We start from the raw sequence: 21,722 nt of genomic DNA, 5'->3' as shown, positions 1-21,722 counted from the left end.
AGAAAATCTCAGGAAAATTCAGCTGCCCGTGATCTGATGGACAGGAGGACGTATGTTCAGCTACAGGGGTTTGGCTGATGCTTGGTGTAGCTCCTGAAACAGGCGATGGAAATCAAGTCATGTGCATGTTCCCAAAGCTTGTAGATAAAATCCTTGTTTATGGAAAACCTCTTTGAAGTCTCCTGTAATAACAGGCAATATTGTCTAAAGGGGGGTGGAAAAACTGAAGTGGCAACGAGTGATGCTGAAATGGTAAGGGGTAATTTTGTGGAATCACACACTGCTAATAACTCTCCATCTGCTCGAGGCAGCTTGTAGGTTTTGGGAGGTTTTCAGCAAGCTTGGCTGAGGGAGACAAATACAGACTCAGAAATGATTCAATGAGTCCTCCCCTAAGAAGGGGACAGGAGAGCGAGCCCAGGTGGAAATGGGGAAGCAGCAAATATTGCAGCAAATGCTCCCCCTCCTGTACGCTGCAGGCAAAGCTGAGAGGAGCTGGGTTTGTTTGCAGCAATGCAGACATTATTGCCCATCTCTCTTCTCAGCCTGCTCCGCAGCTCACAGCACGGCAGGTGGCTTTTGGGAAGGAGCTCCAGAGAAAGGCAGCCAGAGGAACGAACGAGGGATTTCGTGTTTGCAGGATGCTGTCGGGCAGAGGAGGAGGAAAGATATTTGGGCTTATTGTTCTGTGCTGTGCGTAGGTTACTGGGAAATGGATTTTTGCCTTGTTAGCTGTTGGCTCAACATTTATTGGTATAAAAATATAAAAATCTCTTTTGCTTCCAATCCCTCCACAGCAGGTCCTGCTGTCTGTGGTATCTGGGTCACACTGATGCATTTCAGATGGGCACTCTACTAACACACAAGAGGAAGCTGAGCCTCTGAGCTTTCTTATACGCTTATTTTCAGGAAGATTTCTGAGTTAACCTTGTGTGGGTCCCAAGTGCTCCGCAATTACGCAGTGCGGCGCACCTAGCCTCAGAGGTCTCCAACCTTCTGCCCCCAGAACATGTTCCCACTCCCCTGTGATCTCATTGCCCTTGCAGCCTCCAGGCCTGTGACCTGACCCAGCCGGGTACAACTAGCTGCAGGGAGTCACGCCGGCGTGGGCACGCGACGGGCAGAGGTGCCACGTGTGCTCAGACCTGCTGATGGGCTGACATCTCTGGGCAGGGATTTCTCGTGTGAATGAGCACAGCTGAGCATAGCGCGGGTCCTGCCGGCACAAGTGTACCAAAATATGACCCCTGTTAATGCGGATGGTCTAGAAGCCAAAACAAACTACAGTTTCATACCTTACACCACGAGGCTGAGTTACAAAGTGTGGGACAACCCTGGTACTTACATGGAGCCCCTGAGATTTCTTTAAATACCTCCGTTTCCATACAAGTAAAGATATTTTGTCCAGGGGCACTTTAAACACAAGCTTTACTTGTTTTAATCTCTGATTTATACATATATATTATTTTTTAGATATAGTTGTTTTATATTCGCAGAGAGTACTTAGCATGACAAGCAACCTGCTTTTTTTTCCTCCACCTGAATGTTGTGGGGAATTTTTTTCAGGTGCTGCAGGCTGATGCAAATTTTGCAGGTACCTTGGAGCTGTATCACAACCTCTAGGTATTAGCAGCAGAGGGAACAAACAAAGGTGAAGCTGTCTTGTAACAGGTGGGACATAACCAGTAAAGAACATTATTCTGTTGGCAGGTGCTCTCACTTTGCTACTGATGTTATCTGCCCCTCGCTTGCCAAGCTCTATTTAGTGACCTATTTAAAGGTAGTTGAGGTCTGGCCTGTTTGATGTCTGAGCAGTAGGAAAAATGGGGCAGATCCCATGAAAAGCATACTAGACACAAGCTGACTTGGGAGCTGGAGTACTGTTGCTGCCCTCAATCCTTTTCTGCAAAATCAAACTGTCTGTGGGGTTATTTTAGGCGCTGCTATTAAACCGACCTGGAAAATCGAAGGAACAGAAGCAAAAGCAGCTAAGTGCAAAGCCTCACCTCCGAGTGCTTTGTGAAAGCTGTGTGTGCACGTACAGCTGCAGCCTGGATTTGCCATGGTCTCACAGCTCCTTACCAGCAGCAACAGCCGCGTTAGCAATGGAGAAAGCAACATTGTAGGTAGAATGCTGTGCTTGGTAACGTGCTGCTTTTTCTTTCTTTCCTCTCATTTTGGGATTTGGTGTTTGCTTAAAATACTCTGGCTACGATTCTTCCCCCCACTTAGTAGATAAGGAGATCTGGTGTTCAGCAGCTAATGTGATCCCCACAGCTGTTTGCCATCAGATCTTGCCTATATTGTGTTAAAACAGTAAATTTGTGAGGCTGGTTGCAAGGACTGATAAGAGGTTTCCTAAAAATTCAGCAGAATGAGATGAATGCAAAACAGAAAACTCTATGGACGTTCATTTGGTTAACCAAGGTTGTTTAGACAGCAAAGGGAACCCAGAGCCTGGCGCTCCCTGGGTGCCAGAAACACTTCTTCATGCCAATAAGCTTTTAAACTGTGTGGGGGATATGAATTAGGATGCAATCAGTCAGAGGGAACTGACGTGTGGCAATGGGCCACAGCACCACCCCTTGGGCAGTTTGTGAGTGCCAGATGAGGTGAAGGATGAGAAGGGATAACGGGCTGGTCTGCAAATGTGCTCTTGCAGCTGGCATTGCTGGGCTTCACCTGCCAAGAGTCTCACACCTGAAGGTAATCAGTGAGGTTGGAGTAGGAGACAAAAGGGATGGTGCGGGCTGGTTGCTTGGGGGTAAGAGGGTTTTCTTTTGGAAAGAGGGAGGAAGATTGAGATCTTATGCGTTTGTCCATATGGTGAGTGGAAAGTCATGTGTAGCTCATCGGAGCTAGAGAAAGCTAGCTGCATAGGGAAGCAAGCTTTTCCTCTTCAGTATGGAAAGCCTGGCTGGAGGTGTCACTCCTCATGTGCCTTTGTTCAGGAGGCTGCTGCCCACCACCTCTGTCCTCGGCCTGTGCTGTGGGCCTTCAAGTGACCCTTTCCCCAGTTGGGCTGGGGGCTCTTGGCAGAGCCTGAGGAGGTTTGTGATGGAGGTAGCCTGATGCCCCCTGCCCTTGGGTAACTTTGTTTTGAGGATGAGGAGGATGGTATACAATAAGCAGTGGGAGGGGATGGGGAACCAGGGGAAAGATGTGCCCCCGATAATGATGTTGATTGAGTTGTTGGTAGACTTTTGAGGTAGCAGTGTTGTTAAACATGGCCCCTTCTGGTTCTGCAGTCAGTGTGGTGGTGCCACTTAAACAGCATCTTTAACGCACCCCCACGTGGGTATCTGACATGAAGTTGCACTTTGCAACCATCATTGTCTCCTAGTGTGTTTATTTTGTCCCCGGATATGATTAAAGCACTGCTATAATTATTTTGTGTGCTGCTTCAAATGTGCATCTCAGAATACATTTCACAGCAAAATAATGCATTACAGTGGGGAGAATAGTTGAGCAAAATCATGCCTACTAAGTAAGCTAATAAAGACCATTAATAAGTCCGGATGTAATCAGACGCATGGGATGTGAGACTTGAAGTGAAGAGCCCCAAAACTGCTGGACACAGCTGAACACAGCAAGTACCTCTTGGGTTGGTGGAAATGACGTTGGAGCTGTGTGGTGATGGGGTCAGGATAAAAGTTTGGAAATCAGAAGCTTTTCTTACTGCATCAAGTTATGACAGTTAAAGCCAAATACAATTAAGTTAGAAAAGCAGGTAAGTGTTTTGTGGTTTAACTATCCCAAATGAATGCCACTTAAATTTTTTCGTCACACTGATTTACTTACCTGTCTGTGTAGAACCTCATCAGAGAGCATTATGTATTCAGAAAGAGGTTTAGTTGTCTGGCACATTGTAATTAATTTTTGTCCAATTAAGGACTGCAGAACTTGGCCTGTAATTAGGACACGACAGTCTGTGGTACACAGAGTTGGAAAGTTGCTGGTGAAGGGCTATGGCTATGAAGCTATGTTACAATGGTATGGAAGTTGTCAGAGGCTCCTCTCATGAGTTGCTCTGAAGTCACGTCCTCAAACACTTCCTGAAGGTGCTTGAATAATCAGCCCAGTGAGATGGGGCTGGTTACTGGGCAGCGAGGACAGATCTGGTCTCACGAGTAGCAGAGCGTGTCTTTATGCAGAAGACCTTGCATTGTATTCGCTGCTTTGTTTCCTGGAAAACTGAGCTGCTGGCTTGCTTGTGAGTTTCCCTAAAAAGATTCCTAAAATAAATCCATGGAAAGCAGGAATGAGGCGTTCTCCTTGCTTTACAAGCAGAGTTGGGATGGAAGGACGATGTTGTGCTCATGCAGGGCTGACCATACAGGTGGTGGGTGCTTGCGAGCTGTGAAGTACATATATGCAATGCCCTCTTGGGGGCAGGTGTTCATTAGAAATAGACCTTTATGATTGCTATGCTGCTGGTCTCATTGTCTGCTGCTTTCATTTTTTCAAGGAACTAACACAGGCAGGCTAAATCGTGGATCTTCCTGCTGAACACTGCTCTTGCTAAGGGAGAGGTTAGAGTTTTGCCCTTGGATTTTTAACTTAATTATTATTTTAATACATCTTCTTACTCTGCTCCTGATCTGAACTTGAAATCTAAAATAATTTGAAGTGGGTGAGGAGCTCCTGAGTGAAGATGGCAGTCTGCCCTCAGAAATGAAACCTGCCTTGTTCAAACACTTCCAGATGACTCAGCCCCAGCAAGAAACAAATTGTTTTAACAATAGATTTAATTAGCTGGTGTTTGTATTCCTGCACAGCATGCCGGAGTCCCAGCGCACCTGCTGGTGGACCTGTCTCAAAGCCCTGACGTTTTCTGTGAAGGAGTGTGAGGAATGACTGAAGCGTTAAATAAGGACATCAGTAAGTGTGGCGATTCCCCGCAGGCTGCTGGGAGCAGCTTGGAGAGGAAGGCAGTGCCATCTTTTGTGAAATGTTAAAAAGGAATTAAACATGACTAAAATGCAACTTCCAGCAAATATTTGGGAGGATCCTGTGGAACCTGTACTGTATCACGGGCAGTGTGGCTTGTGGTGTCCCTCTGTTGCCATTAATGCTCTGAAAGTACAACATTTAAGACCAAACGCTTTGCACCTTCTTCAGTAGCCACTTTGATTCACTGAAACAGGTAAAGAAGCTAGAAACACCTTTTGTTCTAATACTGACCTACCATTGCCATGATTCCTTACGTTTATAGGATTACAAAAGAACCTCTATTTTAAGAAATGCATGATATGACAAATCTTTGATATTTGGGACAGTTTTTCCTGGACACACATGTATGTGTATGGGGTGGGTTTTTTAGTTCTGGTGTCTGTTTGGTTTGTGTTTTTTTTTTTTTTAAACACATTCAGCTAAAAGCCCATTTGTGGAAATGATCCATCTTTTCAGGATGTGCCACCTGGGAGAAGAGCCCATAGCCCTAGAAGCTGGCTTTTCTGGAAAGCCAGTCTGTAAGACTCATGCTAAGGGTTTCCATGTCTTTTTCTTTCTTTTTTTTTTTCCTCCCCTAGATATGGTTTACTTCACGTTAGAAATAGTTTTCCTAAATGCCAGGCCTGAAAACTTGTCCTGGGCTCTGCTGGTCATTCATGCTGCTTCTCCCCTACTTCCCTCTTCCTGTGTCATTACCTCCCTGAAGATTATGCTGCCCAAAATCCAACCCTGTTACAGGGCAGTAGCCTTCGGACGTCAGCCAGCTATGGCAGGCAGCATGTGGTCAGTGTAATCGTTTTGGAAGACACAGCGTGGGCAAATAAATCATGGTGTGAGGAACACCCAGCTACGTGTAACCTAGAAATGCTAGGATAGATATCCTTCTGTTTCCCTTGACTGTGTGTCCTTTCATTAAACTGGGAGGGGGAGAGAAATTGCTGGTTTTCTGAGCATACCTTGCTTTGTTGCTTCTCGGCATCTGAAGATTTCTTCCTTTCAGTGGTCAACTCCTGGTCTCTCCTATTCCTGTTTTGTTTTCCAAGCAAACACGAGGTAGGCAGCATTTTACTGCTGTGCTCAGTTCTTCTGTTCTCAGTTGTATTCAGCCTGTGTAAAGGAATTGGCTGTTTTTGTTTTGGTATTTGGTGGCTCTGTTTCAAAGGGCAGCTTGTTTGATTGCTGCTAATTGGACATTGCTCTCAGTTTGTTGTAAGTTTGGCAAGATTTAACTGCATGGCTTGAGCTGTTCTGTGCCAAGCAGGACTAAAGCTGAATATTTTTAGGAAAGCATCAGTATTTTAGGAAAGTATCATTTCTGCAGGCAAGGGAAGAGGAGCAAAGCCTATTATTTGGGAAGCTGCAGTATCTCTACAGGGCAAAGCCTCTGCATCTGGAGAAATTAGAGCTTCTGGTAGGGATATGGCTTGCTGAAAATCTGCTCAGTTTTGGCAAAATTTGGCCTAGCTGCTGCCCTGGAGGAAGCAGTTCTGGAGGCAGTCTGGGCGGCAGAACCTCCTCCTGTAGCAATGACACTAGGATGGTAATATCTCTTGTATCCTCTGTGTCTTTCTCAGAGCCGTTGTGGCATCCTGAATTCATGCAGGGGCATAGGAGAGTAATGAGGTAAGGTTTTGTCAGTAGCCATCACATGCAGAAATAAATAACTCCAAGCAATATAACTGTGTTCAATTTGGGTCTGCTTGTGCTGGCCATACCTTGCATTTACATGGTGTCACAGGAAACTATTTTTAAATGTTAAAATTTAAATTAACACTTTGTCCTGCAGGCTAAATCTGTTACAAATGATAACATTTCTACTGTAGTTTGCTTTGTAGCACCTCAAGAAAGGCAGCTGATTGGAGTGATTTATTTTCATTCTTAGGGGGTAAAAAATGTCTTCAAGCCTTTGTGACTTCCACAGGAAAAATGACCAAAGCGTTGGGCACATAGTAGCTGCAGTCATGGAGACAACTGAAAAACTCTCTTAATGTCCCCGTTAGGTTTTTGCTACAGGATGCAGAAATAAGTGTCCCTCCTGCATGGAAGCACTAACAGTCCCAGTACAATTTCAGAAGTTGGTCTTGGTCACCCTGTAAGACTCAGTTAACCGATGAGGTTGTGAGGAAGCACTAGGGCACAGGAATGGCATGAAGACCCAAGAGCCAACCTCAGTAGGGGGAAAAAAATGTCACTCTGTGCATTCATTGCATGCTGGCAAAGTGTCTACTGGAAGTGGGTTCATGCCTCTCTGCCTTTTTTTTCCTTTTTTTTATATTCAAGTTACATTACTATTATTATCATCATTATTTTGAGAGTAGTAGTCACTTTTTCTTGAGGTGTAGGTCTAATTCAAAAGTAACCACTGATTTACCTGCATAGCAGTTAACTGGAGAGATCAACACGGCCTACGTGGTCTCTGTTTCTTCCTAGCATCACTCCCCTCACATTCCTAGGTGAGATGCATAATTCCCTTGCAAACTTTATAGCTCTGTTTTCTGAGATGGAGTATTTCAGGGAGAGCTACTGGGTCAGAAGTGCTCAGGAAAAAAAAAAATCTGTTTAGGAGATAGCGATTTCTTGTGTTTTCTTTCCCCGTCTTTTCCTACTAGGACAACACTCTTCGCTCATAGTGAAGGGGGATTTTCCAGCTAGCTCCCTTTGTTTTCACCTTGGATATTCTTTCATTGCCTCCTTACTGGCAGACAGCCTCTGGCTAAGGAGAAGCTGCTGTTTCTCCCCTCTGAAATTCCTCTTTAGCTCTCAATAGCAGCCATATCTGATATGTTAGTCCTGCTGGCTTGATTGTAAGGTGCTGATGAGGTATTTTGGCCTCAGGCATGGGTAAAGGCCTCAGATTACAAAATCTTCAATCATTCTGCTGCCAAAGTTTGTGGATTCCCATGTTCCTGTGACTGCCCTGTCAGGAGAGCGTGGTGAGCTGACACCAGTGCTTTTCAGGTGGTGTTTGCTGTTTGTAACCCCTCTCCCTGCTCTGTTCCAGAAGCTGATTTTAGGCACTCTCACTTCATTTTTGTAACTCACAAAATAGGCCACTCTGCCTAATTACACTTAATGCTTCTGTGTGCATAATTGCTGGTGTCCTAGCAGGAGCCAGGTGAAAGTGTGCTGCTTTGCTTCCTTCTCTCTTTCATTCAGGACTACATTCATGGCAGCTGAATTTCCTGGCCCAATTCTGCCTGCATGTACGATTTGCAGCCTTTTTCGTGGTGAATTGAGGATCTTTTCCTGCCCCATTAGTGCTTCCTTGAGTTAAACAGGGACGGATCCCAACAGCTGGGCTTCCTGAGGTAAATAAGGAAATATGAGCACCGTGTCCTTCAGGTTCTTGTTTCATTGCGTTCCTACGTGTGCCCCATGTTGGGGCAGTGCCTTCCGCTGGGGGGAGAGAGGAGATGGCTTCAGCGATGCCAAGTCCTACACCCACAGGGTGCCTCTGAGCAGCCAGGCCCACCTGCCCTGGTGCCACCTCTGCTGCAGGCCTCTCAGTGGCGCTCATTGCCCTCAAGCTGCTCCTCAAGGCCTTGCTGCCTCCGATAGGCCTCAAAGGCCATTTTACCTCCTGTGCTTCCTCGCACAGGGTGTGTGCAGGCATGCTGGCATTTCCAGTCCTCCACATGTCTTAGAGGGAGGCTTCAGTTCCTCAGAAACTTGGGTTAAATGTTTTGGGGGAGCTTCATGGTATGCTTTCCCAGTCTATGAGGTGGCTATGGTCAGAGAGAGGGAGCTGGACTGAAAAGATATCTTCTCTCTCCCAGTCTGGCTGTTCTTGCATTCATCGTCTCCTGGAGGAGGTAAAAATAAATAAATAAAATCCTGGGCGTTGTCACAGTGTTACCTCCTGCTTCCCATTTCACATCTGTGTGGGCAGATGTCTCTTATCTTCTTTCTAAGGTGATTGCAGTCAGTGCTGTGATCCTGAGTTAATTCATGAGACCTTAAATGTGTCCGTGTGCTTAACCTATTGACTTACATCTGATGCAAACACAATCCCCAGCAGCCTGGGAAATGACATATCTTCTAGACAGCCATTGCTGCTTGTCTTGCTCTATCTTTTGCAGAAACAAGTGTGGAAGGTCAGAGCTTTGACTGCAATCCGCAAGAACTGATGTCTGCGTGGAGGTCAGGTGGACAGTGTCCTCCTGTGGGTTTCTTCCTCCATGTGGCCTGGCACACACACAGCCACCGCAGGAGGTCTCAGCCAAGTTGCCTGTTGAGGGGCTGGTGAGACCTCAGCTCTTCTCTAAAGAGTTAGCAGAAAGCAGTTTCCTTGTTGAGGGCATTCGCGCTGTTTATAAGATTTATTTATCTACCAAGTTCTTGCAGGAAGGGAGAGAAGGAGGGAAATCTAGCACAGGTAGGTAGCTTTAGCAAGTATCAACCTCTTGAACTGAAAGCAAGTTCATCTTTCTTTATCTCCTGTTCTAAATCTCTGTACCTTCACCAGTGACCTCTCTAACAGATCCCCGGGATGCCAAATAAACATTGGGTTGGGTTTAGTTTATTCTGCAGAACAACTACTTGCAAAATCAATGTGTTTTTTCTTTTTTTTCCTTACTTAAGATAGAAATAGGTCAAGCAGCAAACCAGCATTTCTGAGGCACCCGTAAGTGACTCGTAGGTGTATTTCAGAGGTGGCCTCTCACTGGGGTTAATGTTCTCCTCCTGCCTAAATCCCCGCAACTTCCTTTTGATAGAAGGAGGAAGTGAATTGTTTGCCACAGAGAAATGAAACCATTTACATTTCCTTGAACAACGGCGGTAGGTTTTTCAGTAGAAAATATACTTAGTACACCCTCCATTGATGCACTAAACTCATTAAACAAAGCTTTGCTTCTTCATCTGTCTCGTGCTTGGAGCCCGCATCCTCCACAAAGACCACCACCTTTCCTGCAGTCTACAGCAGATGACCACCTTAGTGGAAGTAAATTAAGGAACCTGCATTACATGAAGTTACTTTGGATCACATATGGAGTTGTCAGCCTCTTTTAAGTCACAGGAAAGTTAATTTGGTCGCAGCGAGACAGCAATATTCACAGTACTCCAGGTCCCAATTTTCCTGTTCAGTAAGTTTGTCCCACTTAATTTCCCTTGGAAAAATCCCTGCCTCAGTGACTGGTTTTATTTTCTGCAGGTCTTTCAGATCTTTGCTTGGTTGTGGTTTGTTTGTCTTCTTTTAAATTTTTGCAGATCCCTGTATATCTGCCTTTCAGAAACAAACGGGGGGTCGTCAGTCTACCACCAAATGCATGCTGCTCTCCTGAGAGACTTGTAGATCTTCCCTAAGAGAGGCTGTGCTGGACTTGATATGTTGGGGATGTTTCAGCAGTATTTTCCCTGACAGAGGCTATAATAAAGTGCTGCAAGGCTTTCACAAGCCGTCATTGCCATGGAAGAATAGAGGTCTTTGTTTTCATGTGCACCATGTGCCGTGCTGAGTGTGAAATCAACCTTTGAGAAAGCACACAGAGCACAAAGGTGACAGTCCACACATCACTCGCTATTGCTCTTAACTGCTAGGGCAGCAGAAGAAGAGTAATTAGACACGTGGTATTCTATTTCCCGTTTATATAGCAACTTTTCATATTGAACTGGCTTCTCTGGAAGGCTTAACTCTTGGAGCTGAAACCTGGGAGAAACCAGGCTGCTGCCACTGATGTGCGTGGGCTCAGGAATGCTGAAATGTTCTTCTCTTTGTTTCCTACGAGTGGTCAAGTCAAATATCAGAAGTAATTTGTGGGCTTTCTCCAGCCAAGGTCATAGGAAAGCTTTTATTTATTTTTAAAATAACTCCATCAACTTGTTTTGGAAAATGCAAATGCAAAACCTGCTCTATCACAGCATCTAAATGGGAGTCACTCACAGAGGAAAGCAAAGAAAGCCAGAGGTGGGAAATGGCATTGCAGAGCTTTCACAGTTTGGGCATGGCTCTGTATCTCTGGGGATCTCTCAGCAGTGTAACTGCTGCAGCAAGCCTGGCAGAGTCATTTCCTCATTAGCCTCCTCGCTAGGTCCTGGGAAGCTCTCAGAAGACCCTGCTCAGATGCCACCTATTGTGCTCATGTTTGTTTTCTCTCTTTCCTCCTTAAAGTCTTTTTTAACGTCTCCTTGTTGATGACCAAGGTCACGCTTCTCTTCACTTTCGGGGTCTTTCATGGGTCAATTCATAGGAGTCTTGCTCCTATGTGTTCTCGTATGATCTGGCATTGTCGCCTCCTATTCCTCCACAGTACCTCTGATTTTTTTTTTATTTTTTCCCCTCATCGTACCTGCTGTACTACTCTGTCCTTTGCATACTTCTGTAGCAGTCTCTTAACAGCTTCAAACACCCGGAAATGTCTGTGGCCTTTCTCAGAAAGGGCAGCTGTTTGTATCTTCAACACTTTCAGGGATTTGGAACCAGCATTTAAGTAGAAGCCAGCCTGGGTAAAATAAAAAATGGACTTGTATTTTTGCAAGCTGAACTGACTTATGGACTTGTGCAGCTGTGTTCAATTCTGGAAGCTTGGAAAATACTTGTTCTGCGGGAGCTGGAAATACAGGATGCCTCATGGTGGAGCATCTTCAAAACTGGTTTGATTTGTATGCAGGTCTGACATTTATCCAGACTGAATTGCGTCACTCAGGCGTAATGCTTTTGGAACTCACTCTTTGGAAACCCCCTTCTTTTTTCTTTCCTCCCTGTGTGCTGTCTGGACTCCATATCCTGTGGTATCTTACCTGCACCTCTGTCTTGGGGCTTTCTGTCAGTGGTGAGGGTGCTCAGAAACACCTACCATTCTGCAGAGCCCAGCGGTTACACCTGATTGACCTGGAGCTGTCCTTGCACAGAACCTCTTATGGTGGGTTAGCTTTAGCTCAGGAAGAAAACAAGCGTGCTCACTGTGGATCCCAAATGCTTGGCAGGGTCAGTCTAATATCACTTTCTTTTTATGGAACCTGTAGGCTGACTTTGCAAAGAAAATATGCAAAGAAAAGAGCTTTTACCTGCTTGTATTGCTAATGATGGTTATTATGGCAGGCACGAGGAACAGGCAACCCAGAATGACATCCCATTGTGATGCACAGTGCATGAACAGAAAGCATTACACCGTCCTTGCTTTATATTACAGTCTAATTACAGCCTGTCATAGTCAACAAACCATTTTTCCCCTAAGAAATAGAAACCACACATACTATGTGTTATACAGGCTAAAAAGATGCTGTGAGAACTGAGGAAAAAACACAACAACCCGGACTTCTCATTTATGATGAATTTTCATTGGTATGTATAATTTATCTGTTCTCTAAAGGATAGTTATGCCCATGCTGACCTACAGGATTTTAATGAAGGGTAACTGTGGACTGGCAACCTCCTTCAAGCTCCTACTTAAAGAAAGATGTTAGGCTATCATAAATAATTGTCTGAACAGTTTTGATTTTTTTTTCCCTGAAATGAGAGAGATTTAAACAACAACAAAAAAGTTGGTACCACATTTCGTACCTACATTATGTGTATTTTGGAGGTGCAGTCTAGCATTTGTGCAGAACAGTGTGTTTGAGCCTAAAGGAACAATCTTAAGGTGCCAGATTACTGTGATTTGATAGGTTACAACACTTCAGCGGAGCCACAAAGTGAGACTGTGTTGCTGCTAGCTTGATATTTGTGTGAGTGCTTTAGCTTGTACTGTGTGTCCTGGTCTTCTGGCGGGGGGGAAGAACAAAAGATGCTGTTTGTTTGTGAGCTTAGAGCATGAAGGAAGAGTCCGACAACAAAGCTTTTATACCAGTGGAGTGGCTGGGGGCAGAGGGAAGGGAATGGGCAAATATTAGCAAGAAGGTGTGCAAGGGGATGCTGTGAAATGCTAAGATTTTGTGCAAGTTTGTAAGCTCAATCAACCACAAACACTTGGGGAAAATCAGCTTAGCAGAAGAGTCTCCCTATAACAGCAGCTTTCAGCAAAAACAAAGCTGGGAGAGCCAGGCCTTGTGTTCATCTTCCCTGTGGCATCTGCAGTGCTAGGGGGATGTGCTCGTAACTTGGTGCGCCAAAGAGATTTGTGCTGCAGCTCCCTTTCTTGGTCTCTGCCACCAGGCAAGCAGGTCAGCCCTTAGCTTGCACTTCCCTTGGGACTTTGTCCATCTGAAGTCGGGGGGGTATTTTCATTGCTATCAGCTCCACGGCCTTTAGAGCAGGTTCTGAAGCTTGCATTCAGTCTGCTCAACTCCAGCTGTGTTTCTGAAGCATAATGTTTTGTATTGGTTTCTTGTTTCTGATGGCTGTGAACAGTCTTGAATGAAACATGATGCTGAGGGACCTGAGTTTGAATCTGCTGTGAAATAATCTCAGAAATACGTGGATGAAGGGAGATGCTTTTCTGTTCCTTCACAGTGTGACAGCATGACAAGGTGACAAGCAAGGCTCTCACAACTGAAGTTCCTATGTATGGTCTCCTCAGCTGTCACCCACCACAAAACAGGAGGGTGAGGTGCCACCGTGGTGATGGTGCTGGGCTGGAGTGGGCGAGATGGAGAATGCAGCATTCAGGGTATGCGGAGAGTGCTCTCCCTCCTCCCCTCCTGGGGAAAGGCAGATGGGGGCTCCCACCCTCTGCTGCATCCCCACAAAAACGTTTGTACTGCTATGGTTCCAGGTTTCTCTTCTCTCCTCTCCTTACTGAGTAAATGCTGTTAGCTCGTTACATGTGCCTGAACTGGCTTTTAATTCATAGCTCACTGAAGAGAGAAGAGGAAGTTGAGGTATCGCTTTTTTAAGAATTGGCTGCTGTTTTTTAGAAAAAATATTTTCAAGGCAGTAATCATTTTATATAGAGATAAATCATGCTAAGCAACATTAAAAGGAAGATAGTATTTAATGTGAAAGCACAACCTCTGCAGAAAACAAAGATATTATGATACTACAGAAGGAAACGATGGTGGCTCTAGATCAGCATCTTTCCTGTGTAAACCCAGTGTCAGCTGAGATGCACAAGCCCTTCGCTGCGAATAACCAAGTAAACTAAAGCTCGCCAAGAAGGTTATGTGGAGGTGACCATGGAGGAAAAATGACTTCATCTTTTTGGATTAGCAGTGTAAAATGGCAGCTGATGAGCACGCAGCTCACACAACCACAGCATTCGGCATACACGTGTTGAAGGTTTAAGTGCTAATTACTCTTCCACTGAGGGGGAAGAAAAAAAGAGGTGATTGTTCTGGGTGGCCTTTAAAAGGAATTATGGAGCTGCTAGGAAGCTAATAGTCATGGCAGTAAGTCACATCTGATTCAGCTTTCGTGTAACTTGGAAGGAATGCTGGAGAACATCCTCTCCAAGGAAAGCTTAGAAAGAGCTGGAAGTAATCTCTTGAAGAAGGTCAAGAAGGCATGGAGGTAGGCTAGCTGTTGGGAAAACTGTCTTGGAAGTGAGCTCAGGCAAGTGTATTTAACTATTTCCAGTCACTGCTTAACAGTAAATGAGCCCCGAAGGTGCTGACAAGTCTGGCTTTAAGGGCCCCACACTTTCGATGATGGAATAGAAGTTTGTTTCACTTCTTTCGAACTGTGATGGAAGTTTCTTCTCAGCACCTGTGAATGGACTTGTGTTACTTTCATCACCGTTGAAATCCTGACAGGCTTTGTCTGTGAACAATTAACGTTGCACTGATATCTATAGTATTTCCTCTCCTGAATTTAGGAAATGCTGTAGTGCTGTTAATTAGGAAACAAGAGAAAATTATGCAGGTGTTAGAGGCAACCTAAAGGAGTTTTTTTCCAACTTAAATATTTTCCTTATAGCTTAGCCATTTGGTTTGGTTGTTTCCGTTATCCAGAAGCTTTGCTGTGGATGCTGAGGGTATGATGTGGAGGGAGTCAAACCAGAGCTGATTTGGTCACTAACTGTACTCGAGGGCTGTCATCACCCTTGGGTCAACGAAATAGTTCAGAAGCATTTTCTGAGGGTGAGCTGATGGTGAATCGGGTGAATCACCCACCCAGAAGGTCAAGAGGTGACTCACGCTCAGTAGCATCTTTCCAGCAACAGCGTGTATGAGTGCTCTTCTTCCTAACCACGTGAGATTTACATTGCTGGTGGGCCCATGGAAACAGGCCCGTGCCTGAGGGCCTGGTCCTGTTGCCTGACGGACATCCAGCATCCAGGGGGGAAACAGCCAGCCTGGTTTCATGGCTGGGCTGCGTCTTCATGGCTGGCTGATCTGAGGAGCAGGCCAGAGGCTGGGGTTGCTGGCCCAGTTCCTCGTCCCTCTGAGGCCTCCGGAGTCCTACCACACGTTGTGGTGGTGGAACCAAGCTCTTCCTGCTTTTCCCGAGTCACCCTAATGTCTGCTCTCTGTGTCCGGATGTTGGACAGATTAAGGCTGCTTAATTCCACAGTGTGAAAGCCTAACGCTTTCCTTGTGCTGTAGCTGCTTGGCCTGGTGAGCTTATTTCCTGAGGTGTATTTACATCAATGATGAGGCTGTGTGTAAATGGCTACTGTGCTTTCCGTTAGAGGTGAAATAAAAAAGCTACTGACCAAGAAAAAACTTGATGGGAAGAGAAATGATTGATCTTTAATAATATTTGTTTCTAAGTGGTATTTCCCTGCTTGTTCCTGGAGCTCAGCCACAGGCTCTCCAGCATGCACAGCTGTCCAAAGACAACTGATAAAGAAAACCAGGTGAAGATTTTTTTTTAATTCTTTTTCCCTTCCTTTGTCTTGTTTTTTGAGCAGCACAGCAAGGTGACCTAGCACTTTACTGCAGGTGGCTGAGCGCCCAGGCAGACTGTGGGCACCAAGCTCTGCGACTCAGGTATCACTTCCTAAAATCAGCAGTGGTTTCCTTTGTTTTCTCTTGCTGCATTGCAGCCTGCCACTTCATCTGCTGCAGCAAAATGGAGATCTGGCAAAGGGCTCGCAAGTCTTCTGTGTGCCTGCTAGGGTTGCGGATGCAGGGTGTGTGGAGCAGCAGGCTGGTGAGCCCTGAGCATGGTTTTCCAGATTTTCCATATTCAGACTTGAATGTGTTCTTGTGTTCTCAAAAACGCAGACAAGCACGCACTTATCTCTCTGCTGGCACTTTGGATATATATGTCCAAAGACGACAGACTAGAGCTGCTTGCAGGTTCCTCGTGTGTCTTTGAGGTGAAGCCTCCTCTGCTGCTGGGGTTCTCCTGTAAGCTGGTGCTAGCACAGCAGTTGGTGGCTGTGTTCTGCTATTTATACATGGGGAAAGACATTTTCTGTCACAGCATAACTGTGAATCTCCTTCCGAGAAGCCAGTAAAGCAAATCCTACACAAACAGTGCTTTGTTATTTTTGACATTCCACGTTTCAGTGGTTTGAAGGTATAAGCAATGTATTTCTGCGAGGCCTTCACAAATACAGGGTAGCTCCTAACAGGGCTTCTGTGTTTCCCCTTGTGTTCCTAGGAATTAAGTTAGGAATAAAGCTCGAGGCGGCAGAGATGCAGGGTAGGCTAGATCAGTGAGACAGCCCCCTCTGCCTGCTGCGAGGCAGCGGCAGCCCCGAGGAGCCTCTGGGCCTCCTTGCAGAAGTGCTGCCTCCAGCTCCTTGCAGAGCTTCCAGGGGGCTGAATGGATTTCCGAGCTGAGCAACACATTGCTCCAGTGCCATACATGCTCTCTCTCTTTCTTTTTGTAATGTCCATGTATGTGTAGCAGGCAATCATAGAATTAAAAGGCCACCTGTGGTTTAAGGAGTTTATTCAACGTTGATGCCTTCCATCTCCCCTCCTATGGGAATGTGAAGGCCTACGAGAAAAGGATATCATCTACAGCAAGCTGTGAAGGGCATCTGATGTAGATTATTGGCCGCAGTGCATGGAAAAGGGATTGAGAGGTCCCCAGAGTCGTGGGACCTGGTGTGGGCTGCACTGAATTTCTCCGCTGCCCTGTAATTATGGATCTGCATCAGTTCTGTGATGTGACACTGCTAGTGTGAGCCCAAATCTACATAAATGATCAAATGTCCTGGTTAGGTGCAGAGGGAGGCAGGCAGAGAATAAATGTTTTGGGTGTCTTTAGGAGCAGCTTTGGAAATAGAAAGTTCTCTGCTCTCACAGAGCAAGAGAACAGGAGTTAAAATTCAAATCTGCTTAATAATAAAAATGATTAATACTAAGACATCATTCTAGTGCTTTGTGATAGAAAAAAATAATTAGCTTATAGCAAACAAATGGAAGATCATGGATGATTAAAATTATAATTAAAGCATGAGAATGACACGAGCATCACAGACATCTCTGCAGACTATTTGAACAGTACATTAAACAAAGTCAATCATTCCTTCATAATAATGGCATTTACAGTACCACAATGGGAATGCAAGGCATTTCACTGCAGATAGGCTTGTCTTTTAAAATATATTTACAGTATTAACATCCAGAAAGTAAAGATATGGTCTGTGCTGAAAAAATGGTCAATGCTACAGTTCAATTTTTCAGATACTAGGCTTTAGTATAATAAGCAGCAGCAAAGAAAATGAAAATGAGGAAAGTCATTGAACAAGTGTTTTAAAAAGAGGATTTGCTGTAGAGATTTTGGTGCAGGAGGATTTTGATTATGTTACTGTACCAGATAAAATGAAGCTGGGGGGAACAGTGATAATAAACTTCTATAATCCACGAAAAACAATTTAAAGATAAGGTGATAGAATATTAATTGCAACTTCAGGCAAAGTTTTCCTATTTGTGGTCATTATGAGTTGCATTCTTTGGATCTAATTGAAAAAAAATATATGACAAGGTATAGCTGTTTCTCACGTTTTTCCTGTCTTGCTGTGCACTGAATTTCCCTTGCTCTCAAGGGCTAAACTCCCTTCCAATGGGATGACTATTTTTTTTGAGAAATAAGAGACTTTGCAATAGGGTTACAAACATGCTGGTAGTCCCAGGAAACTTTAAAAGATACTCAGAAAGAACAAGGAGTGCCCTGCTGTGCTCTGTGAGATGGTGCGGTGATAACCAGGTGCTTTATTTCCATTTTCTCTTTTAAGGATAAACATGGGACACTTAAAGATATGAAAACTGAGAAGACATAAACTGATCAAAGCAATGTTTGGAATTTGTGTAAAACCTTGCTGCAAAATGCCACTGTATCAAAGAGATCAATACCGTGCAGGAGAGATTTAAAAGTGAGGTTCTTAGCCCATGTGATTGAGTTGTATCAACCCCATGACACGACTGCCTCCTCTCCAATAGGTTTAGGAATTGCATTTTCAGTTTGGTATTTTTCTGGAATAGCACATTGTTTTGGTTTGTTTGTTTTATTCCTAGCACTTGGTACAGTTTGCTTACAATTTTGGCATGTTGGTTGTGCTTTGCTCTCCTCTGAGAGCCTTCTCTGAGCAGTAGCTTCTAAAATAAGTACCGGTGCCCTCTGAGGCTGACTTGGACAGTGGGAACCACGAGTACTTTGATGCCCTTGGAAACCTGAGCTTCTTAATTTGGGGCGTATGAAGCATTGCTTTGGGCAGGCTGTGGGGCCAGGCTCTGATTTTCGTTACACAAGTGGCACGTTGATGGTGGCCCAAGCTACAGCAGCAGGAACAGCCCAGGAGCTGGTGACGTCTTGGCCATGTTTCCAGGCACGTCTACCAGAAAATGTAAAAAAAAAAAAAAAAACAAAACACAACTAATAGGCCCTTTGCCTTGCATGCAAGGTTATCCGAAAAATTCTGGATAATACAGGAGGTATACTTAGGAATGCTGGTACCTCCAATAAATGTTTTGCTTGTACCTTCAGATGGCAATGCTGCCTTGGGAGGGAAAAAAAAAAAGTACTGTGGAATCCAGTTGCTTTTGATGTCCTTGAAATCTTCTATTTGGAAGTTTTAAAGGCTAAAGCAATGGAAAAAAAATAGGTATGGTGCTATACACAGAAAATAGGGAAGAGAGCGTACGAGTGCTGCTTGAAGAGAGTTGTTCTCTGTAGAACAGCAGTGAAAGAAAATAGCAGGAGGAATCTGCAATTAAGATAGTGTAAGGAAGCAAATATTTGAGGAACCAGTAAATCAATGAGATAAGGGCAGAATAAATGTAATTCAAAGCCCAATGTCTTGTTGTAGTGTGTTGCAAACATCAGAGTGCAGGGCTGCATTTGATGATGGACAATACAGTGCAAAGCTGGAAAGAGGCAGTAGCTTTCTTTAAAGCTCACTGAAAGATAAATAAATCAGAGGTTATTGTATCATTCTGTCAGTGGGGTTTTTAATAAGTTGGTACAATTATTTTAGGCGTGAGCAAACTCTAAGAAATATCTGCCCCCAAGGGCTGTTATTTTCTCAACAAATGTGTTGGCAGTGGAAGTCGAATAGAGCCATAAATATAATAGGATGGGAAACTATGCGCTGGGGAAAAGGAGTTTGGGATGCTGTTAGAAGGGCCTTTTGCAGAGAAGCAGGTCCCAGTGGAAGACTTTCACGGAGGGAGAAATCCCAGTGCTACGCATGGCAATGACAATGGGGTACACGGCATGAAGCTGTGCCTCGGTAAATTGGTGCAAAACACCAGAGTTTCACGGCATTAGAAATAGGCTGAGGGCAATCTCTGCGGATGATCAGTGCTGGGGTGCGAGGTGCTAAGTCCCACTTACGTACCTGAGAGAAAGCTGAGAAAGCTTTTACTGGTGAGCATTTAATGCTCATCGTGCCACTGAAACCTTCTGCTGCATCTGGGGTGAATAAAGGCTCTGTCACTTCATTTTCAGGCCAATTCTGGTGATTCAGAAGAGGTTTTCCCAAATGATAACTCACCGAATAAGGACTGAAGGATTGGAAGTATAGAGAAGATCCCTACCAGAAACGTGATTACCAATGAAGGGGTTTTAAAGTAGATCAGTGAAGGAAAAAGAGCATTTATTTCTTCTAGGGAAAGTGAATAAAAAGCAGTGTCCAAAGTAAAGATATATAAATGTCTGGAAAGCCAAGCTGTCACTCTTAGGTTTGAAAGGTAGGGGTAAGTGAAGAATAAATTAAACATACAGCTTAAATTTTAAAATGGTCCAAGTGACAGAGGAACACGCCAAGTGAGTGCTGTCTAGTTCTGTGCTGTAGAGGGCACTCCATGTACCTTCTTCACAGGGCACATAGTCAACATCACTGTGAATAACTACAGCGAATTACTGTGGATATCACACATAAAAATACCTTTTTCAGCTCTTGTTTTGCTGATTTTTGGAAAAAGAAACCTGTGCTTATGCTGACACTGTCCTGTTGATGCTGCCACTGTGGCTGCATGCAACCACCGATGGTCTTACAGGGGACATAGCTAAGATATTGTTGACATCTATGAAATGTCAAGTCCATAGTGACATTGTAATGCTGAAATATAATAATTCAGGTCAGCAAGACCACTCACTTTGGGGAAAACCAGGCCTTTTCTGATCAGAAGCCTTGTTCTCCAACACTCGTTTTGAACACGCCACCTGCTCAGCAGCTTTGTGTTTCAGTGTTACAACAGGGGTAGGAAACTCAGGAGAAACTATGGGTGCTGAGTGTCACTGGTGTCGCCTGGGAAAGGTTTTGTGGTGATGAGACAGTGCAAACTTGTGCTTGCGAGCTGATTTCAGCTAACCTCTGTGAGCTCTTGTCTGGAAGAAAGAGACTTTGTGAAGGGAGCGATGGTGTTTCCTGATTAAGCAAAGAGCACCACGGCACTGGTTTAGAGTCATCCAGGTGACTGCAGGGCTCAAGATGTTCTGACAAGCAGCATTGACCTAGAAACACATTTCTGTTATCCCACTGCTTGTCTGTGCTGTTTGTGAGATGCAATCAATACATGGTCAACAAACCGCACTTCAGCGCTCTGCAGGCTTCCTGCACCGGAGACTGTGTGCGTGCTTGATGCTAGACGGATCCTCTCAGATTAGAACAGATCTTTCTTGCTTTACTAGTATAATGTTAAATTTATTGGAGGGGTAGATATTTTTAAGTTGTTTGTGCTTTGTTCTTTTTTCACCCTATATGTGCTAGTGAATTTCTTTGGTTTTATTTCTCTTTCCAGCCCACAAAGAGAATATGACCAGTTTTCTATTGCATGTCTGTCTTTTTTTTTTTTATTTTGCATGCCTTTACTTTGAAGGCACAGCAATATGTGTACATTAAAAGTGCTCCTTATGATATGTCTGAGTCCATTAATGCAAGTGTAAATGCGAATCCCAGCTGCTGTTACAGATGCCCTGTTACCCATGCTCTTTACCCCAGTGCTGTTACATGACTTTGGTGTTCCTCTCTCTTCTTGAGGCTTGGATGCAACTAAACAATTTCATAGATCTTGCTTCAGATGTTGAACTCTTGGGTCCAGATCTCTAAAATCTGGCCATGTACATTTTCTGAGACAGACGCATCATTTTTACTCCTTTGATCCTGCTAGCACGTATCAAATTGTTCTTGTTAGTGAGCCAGTTTCTTCATTTAAAAACTTCTTTTAAAGTTGCTGTCATCCCTAAATAATAAATCTGTGGTAACACTGGGTTGTGAGAATGCCTAGGTGTTATAGAAGAAAGAAATGACCACCTAAGTAACTGCTGAGCAGAAGGTATAACATGTTTATGAGCTGTAAAAAGCCAGGGGCCATAATGTCTGAAGAAGAGAAGAGGACAGTTGTTTTAGCTGAGTTGATGCCCTCAGCACGAGTGATTCACTCATTTGTTCAAACAGTTCAGCTTTCTACCTCTGGCCTGCTTTATTTTCAGCTAAGGCATTCCCAATCTGCAGATGTAGTAGTAAGCAAGCTTGCAACAGCATGAGAAATGA

Source organism: Cygnus atratus, chromosome 6 (genome assembly GCF_013377495.2).
Source record: "Cygnus atratus isolate AKBS03 ecotype Queensland, Australia chromosome 6, CAtr_DNAZoo_HiC_assembly, whole genome shotgun sequence".
NCBI lineage: Eukaryota > Metazoa > Chordata > Aves > Anseriformes > Anatidae > Cygnus > Cygnus atratus.
The sequence above is the reverse complement of the archived record's forward strand: the minus strand, read 5'-3'. Positions refer to the sequence as shown.